Here is a 13,012-nt window from a genome sequence, read left to right as displayed (position 1 = left end):
GATGGAAATTCTGATGATTAAGCTCTGTAGAAATGAAATCAGAATTTGTGTGAAAAATTGCAGAAATAGGCATTTACTTTTCGAGTTAAGAAATCATGTTCTGATGACTGTTAAGTTCTGATATGAGTCTAAGTTCTGAAATTTCACTCTGATTCTTTACTTGACTTATTTGTGGTTACAATCTGAAACAGTCTTATTTAAAATCAGAATATGTTTGGGTGAGATGTTAACAGTCAATATACTTAAGGTTAGTGGCACACGTCCATGCACAGTAATTTTTACTTGTTTCATGTGCGCATTAAATCCTGTTTTACACTTCCAATGGCTGTTTTTCTTCTCCTCAGTCTAGGGAGATGAGGTAGAATTATTTCTACCTATAATCATTAACTTTTCCTTGCATCTCCTGACATTCCATTGGCTATATAAACCAACACTTCATTCCAGCCAACATATTTCTCATTTTCTCACAAACTCACTCTTGTCTTATTCTTATCATCACAAATGGTTGCGTTTGGCTGGTTTTACAATTATGGTACTGAGACAGTACATGTTTTTCTCAATGGAATTCCAACTCCATACCATATCAACAACATCCTTCACAATCTCTGGATTCAATTTCCAGAGATCATTAAACGTGACCTGTTGATAGTTCGAAGAGATCTACATCTCCGTCATCTCCGACAACAGGAGCGAATCATTTGTCTCGCTGCTCTTTTTGTTGAGAGTAGGAAGAAGAACTAGTTTCTGCTCCACTGTTTCTCTTCACTATCAGCTCTGTCTCGCTGTTGTTGTTAGGATTTGTAGCTTAGGACAATCTTGTATTTTTCTGATGTACTTTAAATTTCATGGAATGTATTTTCTTAATATATTAATGAAATTTTATATTTATGCAAGATTTTATCTCCGAGTCGTTCGATATTCTGATGCATTTTTTAAATCCTGATTTACTCATATTCTGATGACCGTTTAACTATAATACAAATCAAGTTCTGATTTTGACATGTCAATATTTGTTACTTGGTTTCTTTATGGTTATTCTTATTATTGGTCATATTTTTACGGAATATTGGTCTCGCAGTGGAAATAATTTATTAAGTGGGAACAATTTTAAATTTTAAACTAAAACTGAACTACCTTAATTAATGGGATTACTTGGTAAGTGGAACAGTTTTTCCTTGAAAACTACATGTGACAAGTAATGATTACTGTTTTCCCGTGCCCATTAATTATCCTTTACTGCTGCATGTCTGACAGGTGTCCAACGGTTACTTTTTCTACCGTGTATAAGTAAAAGAGAGAGAAGATTGTAAAATCTTTTATTTACTTTTACACTTTATCTCTCTTTCTTTACTTCTATTCTCTCTCATCTCTTGACGTTTTTTTTTCATAAATATATTTTATCAAACACCTTTCAGGCAACCTAACTTCTTAATTTTTCTCATGGCACCAAAGGATTTGATTATAGATGGAGCCAAGTTTGTACCCAACAACTATGCTGCAATCTTGAACCATGCTGAAGCTCCATCTGATTTGCAATTTGTGCAAGATCTTCTAGCCTACAGTGAGATTGGGTATGCATTGACCCAACCTCAAGTAATTTCAAGCCAACAAGTTCTGACGTTCTGGCGGACTGGGCATTTAGATAATGGTGGTGTTACTGGTACTCCAAGCATTATTTTTGATGTAAATGATGTTGAGCATGTGGTAACTCCTGGAGCAGTTCGCAAAGCTCTACACTTACCAAAAGGCTGCATTTTCTCAACAGCAGAGGAACCCGTTCTACAGTAGCTCATGGCTAATTTGGGGTATGAGCAGAGTTTGGCCAAGCTTGGACAGTTGAAAAGAGCACATATCAGAAAGGAATGGAGCTTTTTCTTTGACTGCATCACTAAGGCATTCTCCAATAAGTGTTCCAATTTTGATGCCATTCCAATTATGAGTCAACACATCGGGTATGCTATTATTCACCAAACTCATTTTGATTTTGCAAGAGCTGTGTTAGGTTTTATAGGGGATAGGATGACAGAAGATAGGAATGTAGTATACTTTGCTAGATTCTGTCAGCTTATATATAACTTCTGTTGTGCTGATGAACCCCAACCTACCACTGACTTAATTCCACCCTTTAAGCTTGCAAAATGGGCTTTTAATGACTTGGTAAATGCTGGCCTTAAGAAAAAGGTGGTTAGACCTTTACAGGTACCTCAGTCTGTAAAACAGATCCCGGTAAATGCTGATCCTCAAACCTACAGATCTGTTTATCCTGATGTTCAACCCACCACCACATCCCAGAAACCACAACACCTATCTGAACATACCACATATACATCTCAACCTACTCAACCCTCTATCAGAACATATAACAAACCTTCACAGATATCTAAACCTTCATCATCGGCACATACTGTGAGGCCTTAATCTTCAAAGCCCAAGAGGACAAAGACTGTACGTCAGACACCACAGAAGAGAAGGAGGATTGTTCTGAGAGATGAATCAGACAGTGAGGAACAGGTTCCTGTGTCAGAACCTGTTGTCAAAGAAGCTGAGAAGGTCTCTTCTCAGAAGGATACTGGAATTGGGGGATCTAAGCTTCTCAAAAGGCTTAGAAGGATGTATTTAGATGAAACTCCCAAGGAATCTCCACCTTCAAAGAGATACAAGAAATAGAGAGCACAAAGGTATAGGGCTGAGTTAGTTTCAGAGGATGAGGAAGCAGCAGCTAAGGAAGGAGATCAGGAATCTCTGATCTCAAAAGAGCCAAAATTTGCTGAAGCTACTGCATCTCCACCTCCATTGTCACCAACTCCAGAAGCTGCTAAAGATAAAGCATCTACACCACCTGTGACTCCTGTACATGAACCAGTATCTATTGAAGACCCAGGCATAAGTGCTGAGATTGATATTCACAACCTAATTGTGCCTGAAGTTCTCTACTTAGAAGCTCCACCAGCTCAAATCAATCCATCAACAACACCAATTCCTGATGCTAATGCAACTCCAGAATTGTCTACAACACCTTCTCTGCATCTAGATATTGAAGATCAGATTGTAGGTGAGCATCAGAATATGGCTGTTGATCAGAACTTGGAAGCATATCTGCACTTCGAGGATGATGTTGAAACCTCAATAGCCTCTCATATTGTTCTTTTCTCAGAGGATGTTGACTCTGTAAGTTCTGATGCTGCAAATGCTGATGATACTGATGAGGCTGCTACAAAAGAAGATGCTGATGAAGCTGGTCCTTCTGGATATGCACCTCTACAAGCTCCTTCAAAAGCTGAACTGGTCAAAAAGTTTATTAGAGGAGATGCACCAGTACCTTGGAGTGAAACTCCTAGAGGACAGGAGTGGACTAAGGAATGGAACACAGTCACCTTTGTTCCATCTGAGAAAATTCTTGCTGAGCACTTGGCAAAAGCTGATGAGATGCTACTTAATGATGATTTTAAGACACAACTATGAGTTACTGCATTGAGTACTAGACACCTTCAAGGTCAACACTCAACAACTCATGCCGAGGTGCATAAAATTCAAGAAGCTTTACTCAAGCAAGAAACAACTATGAAACTTGAAAAGAAAAGTTTTTTCAAACCTACGTTTGACAGAGTTGCTTACATTGAGAAAACCCAAGAGAAGCAACAATCTCAGATTGATGATATTTTGAAAAATCAAGCTTCTCAGCAATCTCAACTCGATGAAATCCTATCCTCAGTGGAATTGCTTGTCTCTCTTCTTTTACCTGCTGATGCCAAAAAGGGGGAGAAAGTAATTAAGTCCAAATACAAACCTGTTAAAACACTGAAGGGGAAGGATGATGAAAAAGATGACCAGGGAAACTCTGGGATGAGTGGAGGTCATGGTCAAGGTAGAGGTATCTCATTAAGAAGAGCTGGAACTACAAGTCATAGAACAAGTTCTGATACTGGGAGAAGAATAACTTCTGATACGGGTAAAAGGATAAGTTCTGATGAACTTTTGGATCTTGATGAAGAAATTTCAAGACAGTTATTTCTGAAAGAAAATACAGGAATGGACTTTGAGAGTCTAATGGAAGAAGAAGCTAGTCTTAAGTCAGAAAAATTCAACTCCAAATCTGAAGCTTCTGTTGGTAAAAAGAAATTCCTACGGCTAAAGGCATTATGATAAAAGAAAGGACAAATCATGTGGCAATGAAGGCCAGATCACAATTGCAGATAGATCCAAGGTCTAAGGGCAAAGAAAAAGTTGGTGAACCTGTAAAGGTTTATGTGCCTCCTGTGGATGAAGAACTTTCTGTTGAAGATGTTGGTCTTACTCTGACTTCAAGAAAGATTTTTCTAAAATAACTCTGACATGGCTCAAGTTGTTCAGAGTCAAGATATAGTTAGTTCTGATATAACCTTGAAGCAAGCAACCTCGGACATAGCTCAAGTTGACTTGATATCAGAAGATAAGTCAAAGGAAACCTCTGACATTGCTCATGTTAAATCCTCAAGGTTACTCCTACCACGTTTCACTAAAGCCAAACAGACTCAACCTTTGAAGACTACAACAAGTGGTTTTGAAGCAAGAGTGGTTACTGGAAAGGAAGCAAGAGATAAATCTGGATTGGGTAGTGCTGATGAAAGAAGAGTGCAGAACACAACCAATGATCCAACTTCCTTAAGTGAACCAGGTGTTGGAGCAACTCCTGAAAGATTGAATCAACTAGAATCTGTACAAATGGTTTACCATACTTACTTGAAAGAACACATCTTGTTATATTTCATGACAGATGGTAGGGTTTACCATATAAGGGAAAATGCTATTCCACTGAAGTATTTTGAGGAACTGGAACATGTTTTATTCTTACTTTAAGTGAATGACAGAATAACAGAAAGTGCTGCAAACTATTTGAAGACTCAAATTCAGAGACAGAAAAGGCTTTATTCTGTAAAGTCTGACAGCACATATCTTCCAAAGTACAGAGATCACAAGGGTGATATTGTTGATATGAAGCCTAATACTGCACAGATCAGAACATATCTTGGTATTAAGGGACTTGAATTCAATCTAGAGTCTGACAACGCCTATGTCATAAGACTAGATCATGAGTTGAGAAAAGTGAAAATTAATGATCTCAGATATGCTATCTTCCAAACTGGTGAAGGTACTGCAGAACTCAAAGATGCTAAAAGGAGGATGATTGATGATCTCAGATATGCTGAGAGATGTTTGTTAAAGAACTATCTCAGAACAACTCCTGACATCAGAGAGATCAGAAAGTGAAGTCAAGTCAAGATCTACAACTACTCAAATTCTGATATATATACAGACTGAAGTTGTTATCAGAAGTTAAAGTTGGTAAAGCTTTAAGGATTGTAAGTTATAGTTATCTAGTCAATTTCTCATGCATTTGTACTTAATGTTTTTGACATCATCAAATATCTGTTAAACTTGTATATTATGCTAATTTACAAGTTGGGGGAGATTGTTAGATATATTTGATAATGTCACGTCTAATATGATTTATGTTTAGTTTTCAGATCTTACTTGAACAGGACAAATCAGTACTTAACTGAAATCAGCACTTATACTGAAGTCAGAACTTAAGTCATCAGTACTTAAGGTTCAGGAGATATTTATCAGAAGATAATATCAGGACTTAAAGGAAACTTTCAGATAAGGAAGACGGCCGATTGAAAGGAAAGAAGATCAAGATAAACGTAAGAAGAGATATGCATGAAGAAGGAATTCTATGAAGAATGGAATACTTGGAAGAAAAGATTACTGATTGATATATTTTAGGAAGCAGTATTATATTCCATATCAATTAGCGATTATCTTGTAACGGTGTGATAGATAAACACAGACATGGGGTTTACACTATAAGTGTTATCGTTATCGAGAATATTATTTATTGTAACCCTAGCAGCTCTCGTGATATTTGTTCATCACTGAGAGAGGACAGTTCCATATTGTAACAGAGTTTATTGTATTGAATAAAGTCTGTCTTCTGTTACTTGTGTTATTTGAATTCGATTTGATTGTGCTATACACTGTATTCAACCCCTTCTACAGTGTGTGTGACCTAACATATATTTTGTTTGCTTTAGAAATAAAATGGGTTAAATGATTAGATCTTAAAGGGTTTAATTAAGTTGGATTTGTGATTTAGAGTATAGCATGTTGAGTCAATTGATTGCATGTTGATTCTACAAGTTGTTTTGTTGTTAATTTGGTTATTGTTTAATTTGGAAATGGAATTTGGTTTATATTGGATATGTGAGTAGATAAGTATGAATAAGTTAAGTTTTGATTATTAAAAAAATGGATTTCATCTGGTTTTTTAAGGAATAAATGATTGGATTTATGCTTGTTAAGATTTTGTTCAAAAATAATGGTTTTGTTCGGTTTTTGATTTAAAAAAAATGATTTCAAGAAGTGTTCTTTTTTTGAAAGGATTAAAATAAGTTTAAATTGTAAATGGAACCTTGCATGTCGATATTTGATAAATTGTTTGTGTTTTATTGAAAAATCTGAATGGTATATGGTACTAAAAAGGGTTGATTCAAGTTGTTTGGTCAATTTGATTTTAGAGTCTAATTATTTGGTTTGTGTAAGATTGATTTGGTGTTTAAAAGATGTTTGACTAGTTGCATGTCAAGTTAAGTGGTTGCATGTTGATTTCTTGGCTTGGTACCATTTGTTTTGGTTCGAATTTTTTTTGATTAAAAATGAAGGAATAGTTGTTTTGTTTGTCAAGTTATTTAGATCGTGATTTTTTTGTTAAGATAAACATTTAAGTATTTAAGTATATACTCGCTATGTGTTATATGAGTACTCTATGATTATGCTTGAATATACGAGTTAAGTATATAAGTATATACTACTAAGTGCTATGTGAATATTCTGTTATTATACTTATGTATATAAGTTAAGATTTAATGCGAGTAGGGATAATCGTTAGACGTTCAGGGAACATCGAGTGCGAATAAGTATCTAATTAGGGATTATGTTTTGGATTGTAGATTCAGATAGTGGAGGCATTCGGAATTGTAGATTCAAATAGTGGAGGCATTCGGGCTAGAAAAGGGAAAGGAAACTTAGGTGGCAGTAGTTCAGCTTCAGTAGTTCAGTTTCAATTTCAGTAAAGCAGGAAAGCGATTTAAGGCAAGTAACTCTGCCTTGTCTTATGAATTGATATTGCTAATGCCATGATAAAGTAGTGATCCTTTTTAATACTTGTGATAAACCGGTTATTGATTTTTGAGAAACCCTAATATTGATTCTTGTGATAACTTGTTGTTAGATCCTGTTCGTCCCGTTTATAACAATTTGATTGATTCATACCCTATTACATTTTATATTTCCTTTGTCACCCTATGATCTCGTAAATACTAATAGAACCTTTATGAATTTCCTTGCATAATATTTTGATTAACCTGAATTCTTCATTAACTTGAATACCTTTGCCTTGTTGATTAATTCCCTTGTATACCTCGAACTTGATTTCCAGGATTGCTTCAATAATTCTCTATATTGACCATTGCTTATAATTCGAATTCCTTGAACTACCTTTGTTTGATAACTATCCTTTATTTCCATATCCCAAACTTTGTAACTAGATGTACGCCATGTACTACACTTGATATCAGACACTCCTACCTTTGTTGATTATCGTTATAACTCTTTTTCAATACTTTCTTCCTTAATTATTGAATCATTGGTACTCATCCTTGATGATCCCGCTTGTGAGAAGATAATTCAATTTCTGATAAGAGTCCCATAACTCCAATCCTCGACTGATAATTTAAATCCTATTGTTTAGAATCTTTGTAATTTCTCCCTGGCATCAGTTTATAAAAGATGATTGCTCTTTAACAAAAGAATGTTTTCTTGATTTAGTGGATTGTACTCAGACGCAAGTCCCTTTCACACCAATTGATAAGCTTAAATGTTGCCTAGGGATCCCATTATATTTGGAGACCCAGCGAGGTTCGGGATTACTTCGCGGTTGATCACCGGCTGTAATCCATAGCGTCCTAAAATGAAGTTTTTTTTTGAAGTTATTTTGATTATAAATGTTTATAACATGATGCCATGATGTCATATATCTTGTCCATGATGCTATTATGCCTTTATGATATGATTCTCCTGCTATTGAATTGCGATGAATGTCGGCTTTCACCCTATCTTAATCCTTGATTCTTGAAAGCCCAAACCTTTCTTCATAACCTTGGTATAGCCAAAGATAGAAATCTGCCACCTAGAGATTTAAAAGTAGAATGCCTCATATTTTGCTATTGTTATTGCTTTATAGAACTGCTATGTAGTTACTTGCTGAGCTTTTTATGCTCATATATTTTGCTTTGTTCTAACCATGGCAGTTAAGCAAGAAGATTGCCAGACTTAGGCGCACTACTCGTAAGAGCGTACCAGGTGGTTCCTATCGTGTCGAAGGCTTCCAGATGCCAGAGCAGGTAGTACAGGATGAGTGAGCAAGCGCTTTAGTTGGAAAGTTATAAGGATACAATGGGTTATCTATCAGTTCCAAGTTGAAATCGATTGTGTAAATTAAATATTATTTTGGGTTGTAATAAATATTATTTGGTTAGTAGTTGTAATCTTGTTGATAAGTGGCATTTTATACCACTTAGAACGTCTTATAATGGCTTGAATTGATGTCTTGAAATCAGGTATTTTGTGTATTTGATACGTTTTTCTAGTGTTTTTTGCATTTTAGGGTATAACTTGCGTATGTAGGAATAATTCATCAGAAATAAGCCTAGTGAAGTGTGTGGCATTGGTTGTGGAAAGTTGGGGGCAGAACGTAGAAAAATCAGGAGCAGAATTCAGAATTTTCCAAAAGGTGCTTGGGCGCCCGCTCAGGATGCTGGGGCGGCCGCTCAGGAGCTTGGGCGCCCGCTCAGGAATCTGGGGCGGCCGCCTAGAGGCGAGAAAATTAATTCTGATTTTGAAAAATCCTTATTCTGATGGAATTCTGAGATGGCTGGTTCTTGTGGGCTTCTATATAAGTAGTTCTCAGAGACGTTTCACAGAAGTGTGGTATCAAGCAAGGAACAAGGAGAGAAGGAAGAAGACCGTTTTAGCACATCACAACAAAGAAGAGGAAACATACATTTTCTTGTGATTCTTTTATTCGTTGTATCAGTGGATGCTAGTTTTCTTTACTTTGAACCTATTTACTCTTGTGACGTACTATGGTTTTAATAAGTATTTTTATTAGTTTATATTGTGTGTTATTATCATGTTTTCATATGAACCCATTGTGACGATGAGTTCCGTCATGGGCTAATCGTGATCATGGGGTCGTAACGGATTTACTATGGATTTCTTTAGTTAGTTGTTTAATACCTTAGTGTGTGATGATTGTATGATATCTAACATAGGTTGTGCTTATTCGTCTTATGTGCGTCGCGAACATATAAGATAGGCTGTTAATCTCTTGTGAAGCGACGGTGGATCTTGAGGTTTAGAACTTGCCATGCTAGCATAGGTTCATGTATGTGTATGCATGATTAGTGGGTAATTCTAACCATTTTACTTGACATGTGTAATCATAAAGAATAAATAGTGCTTAAATCGTTATGTTGTCAAATTCTGTAGACATATAGGGTCTCAACATAATTGATGCCTATTCAACTTCTATCTTAATTGTGGATGTTTGGTAGAATGGTATTAGTACAACGAAAGTTGGCTTTTATCAGTTTCGTGTTGTTTGATTAATATCATCACTGTTTCATGCTAAGGGTAATAATGATAACTATTGAAGGAAGTAGTAATGAAGTTATGATCTCATGTATGTTTAATATTGTTAATTTAAGTGTCAATTAAGTGTTTAATTCTCGTAGTTAATTGTAGTTAATAATTAGTTAATCAAAATTTAAGTGTTATTATCTTGACATTGAGAAGTAATCATACATTGGTGAGTAAGTATCAATTGAACATAATTAGTCTGAGTCTCTGTGGGAACGAACTAGAATTTATTCTATATTACTTGCAAACGCGTATACTTGCATAAATTATTAGCGCGTGTTTTGTTCCTAACACTTGTCTCAAATTTAATCCTGTTTAGATCATGTTATTAGTTAATCGGGGTTTATGCTTATTTATTGTTAGTTTAATGGTGTGTGGTCCTCATTTCCTAACCCCGAGATTAAGGGCGTCACATCCATGATGAGGACACTTCCTAAGCATCTCCTTGTAGTGCTCCCAAGCTTCACATAAAGATTCTCTCGATTGTTGCACAAATTGCGTAAGAGCATTCCTGATTGCAGATGTCTTCGCTATAGGGAAGAATTTAGTAAGAAACTTCTGAGCAAGATCCTCCCAAGTAGTGATAGAACCTGGGGGTAGAGAATACAACCAGCAATTAGTTTTATCCCTTACAGAGAATGGAAAAAGCCTCAGCTTCACAGCATCTTCAGAAATATTGTTGATCTTGAAACTGTCACAGATCTCGATGAAATCTCTAATGTGTATGTTGGGATCTTCGGTTAGAGAACCCCCAAACTGGACTGAATTCTGCACCAATTGGATTGTGCTCGACTTGATTTCAAAAGTATTAGCCGTAATGGCTGGTCTGACAATGCTAGACTGAATGTCATTGATCTTTGGTTAAGAATAATCCATCAAAACTTTCGGATTTGCTACTGGTTCTTCCACTGCAATAACAACTTCTTCTTTAACTTTCTCAACTTCCTCAAAAACTTCTTCAACTTCTTCCGGTGTTTCCTTACGAGATTGAGAACGCGTTCGCATACACGCTCTCTAGAGTACCTGAAACACCAACAAAATAAACAAGTAAGTAAAATATCTGAGTCAGTGAACTTTAACGACCACTGATGTCAAGCACATAAACCTCCATGCGGTTGTTGTTGAAGTTGGAGTTGTTGTCCTGGTGCATACTGTTATTGAAAACCAGGAGGGTTGAATTGCTTTGCTCCAAACTGCTGATAAGGTAGTTGCACCGCATTTTGATTGTTGCTCCAGTTAAAGTTATGATGGTTGCTGTTGTTAGGATGATAAGTGGTAGGAACTGGTTGTTGCACTCTATGAAAGTTGCTCACAAATTGAGCTGATTCACCAGATATAGCACAATGCTCCGTCTCATGTGCACATGCACAAAGCTCACATACACTAATGATCTGAGTAACTCCATAATTAGCTAAAGAATCCACTTTCATCGTTAACGCCTTTAGCTGAGAAGCTATAGCCATAGCTGTATCCACCTCCAGAATTCCTGCTACTTTGCCTTCAGGTAGTCTCTGAGTTGGGTTCTGATATTCATTAGCATCCATCAATTCAATTAGCTCATAAGCTTCATCATAACTCTTATCCCATAAGGCTCCCCCTGATGCTGCATCGAGCATGGGTCTGGACTGCGCTCTCAGACCATTATAAAAGCAATTGATGATCATCCAGTCAGAAATTCCATGATGAGGACACTTCCTAAGCATCTCCCTATAGCGCTCCCAAGCTTCACATAAAGATTCTCCCAATTGTTGAACAAATTGCGTAAGAGCAATCCTGATTGCAGCTGTCTTCGCTATAGGGAAGAATTTAGTAAAAAACTTTTGAGCAAGATCCTCCCAAGTAGTGATAGAACCTGGGGTAGAAAATGCAACCACACTTAGCTTTATCCCTCAGAGAGAATGGGAAAAGCCTCAGCTTCACATCATCTTCAAAAACATTGTTGAACTTGAAAATGTCGCAGATCTCGATGAAATCTCTAATGTGCATGTTGGGATCTTCCATTGGAGAACCCCCAAACTGGACTGAATTATACACCATTTGAATTGTGCTAGACTTGATTTCAAAATTATTTGGCCGCAATGGCTGGTCTGACAATGCTAGAATGAATGTCATTGATCTTCGGTTGAGAATAATCCATCAAAGCTTTTGGATTTGCTAGTGGTTCTCCCATTGCAATAACAACTTCTTCTTTAACTTTCTTAACTTCCTCAAAAACTTCTTCAACTACTTTAACTTCTTCCAGTGTTTCCTTACGAGATTGAGAACGCGTTCGCATAAACGCTCTCTAGAATACCTGAAACACCAACAAAGTAAACAAGTAAGTAAAATATCCGAGTCAGTGAACTTTAACGACCACTGATGTCAAGCACATAAACCTCCATGCGGTTGTTGTTGAAGTTGGAGTTGTTGTCTTGGTGCATACTGTTGTTCAAAACTAGGAGGGTTGAATTGTTTTGCTCCAAACTGCTGATAAGGCAATTGCACCGCATTCTGATTGTTGCTCCAGTTGAAGTTAGGATGGTTGCAGTTGTTAGGATGATAAGTGGTAGGAACTGGTTGCTGCGACCTCTGAAAGTTGCTCACAAACTGAGCTGATTCACTAGATATAGCACAATGCTCCGTCTCATGCGCACCTACACAAAGCTCACAAACACTAGTGATCTGAGTAACTCCATAATTAGCCAAAGAATCCACTTTCATCGTTAACGCCTTTAGCTGAGAACCTACAGCCGTAGCTGTATCCACCTCCAGAATTCCTGCTACTTTGCCTTCAGGTAGTCTCTGAGTTGGGTTCTGATATTCATTAGCATCCATCAATTCAATTAGCTCATAAGCTTCATCATAACTCTTAGCCCGTAAGGCTCCCGTTGATGTTGCATCGAGCATGGGTCTGGACTGCGCTGTCAGACCATTATAAAAGCAATTGATGATCATCCAGTCAGGAATTCCATGATGAGGACACTTCCTAAGCATCTCCTTGTAGCGCACCCAAGCTTCACATAAAGATTCTCCCGATTGTTGCACAAATTGCGTAATAGCATTCCTGATTGCAGATGTCTTCGCTATAAGGAAGAATTTAGTAAGAAACTTCTGAGCAAGATCCTCCCAAGTAGTGATAGAACATGGGGGTAAAGAATTCAACTAGCACTTAGCTTTATCCCTTACAGAGAATGGGAAAAGCCTCAGCTTCACAGCATCTTCAGAAATATTGTTGAACTTGAAAGTGTCGCAGATCTCGATGAAATCTCTAATGTGCATGTTGGGATCTTCCGTT

The 13,012-nt window shown here is 36.9% G+C and overlaps 3 non-coding genes across 3 annotated transcripts; all 3 read left to right on the top strand.

Annotated features, from left to right (window-relative positions):
- The first annotated feature begins 10,150 nt into the window (after positions 1-10,150).
- Positions 10,151-10,256, top strand: LOC141709340 (small nucleolar RNA R71). Its single transcript, XR_012569923.1, has one exon. It is a non-coding gene; the product is annotated as a small nucleolar RNA R71 (small nucleolar RNA).
- Positions 10,257-11,412: 1,156 nt separating this feature from the next.
- Positions 11,413-11,519, top strand: LOC141709292 (small nucleolar RNA R71). Its single transcript, XR_012569878.1, has one exon. It is a non-coding gene; the product is annotated as a small nucleolar RNA R71 (small nucleolar RNA).
- Positions 11,520-12,682: 1,163 nt separating this feature from the next.
- Positions 12,683-12,789, top strand: LOC141710201 (small nucleolar RNA R71). Its single transcript, XR_012570733.1, has one exon. It is a non-coding gene; the product is annotated as a small nucleolar RNA R71 (small nucleolar RNA).
- The last annotated feature ends 223 nt before the right edge of the window (positions 12,790-13,012 follow it).

This window comes from Apium graveolens, chromosome 2 (genome assembly GCF_009905375.1).
Source record: "Apium graveolens cultivar Ventura chromosome 2, ASM990537v1, whole genome shotgun sequence".
NCBI classification, from domain to species: Eukaryota; Viridiplantae; Streptophyta; class Magnoliopsida; order Apiales; family Apiaceae; genus Apium; species Apium graveolens.
Note: the sequence above shows the minus strand (reverse complement) of the source record. Positions and strands in the feature narration are given on the sequence as shown.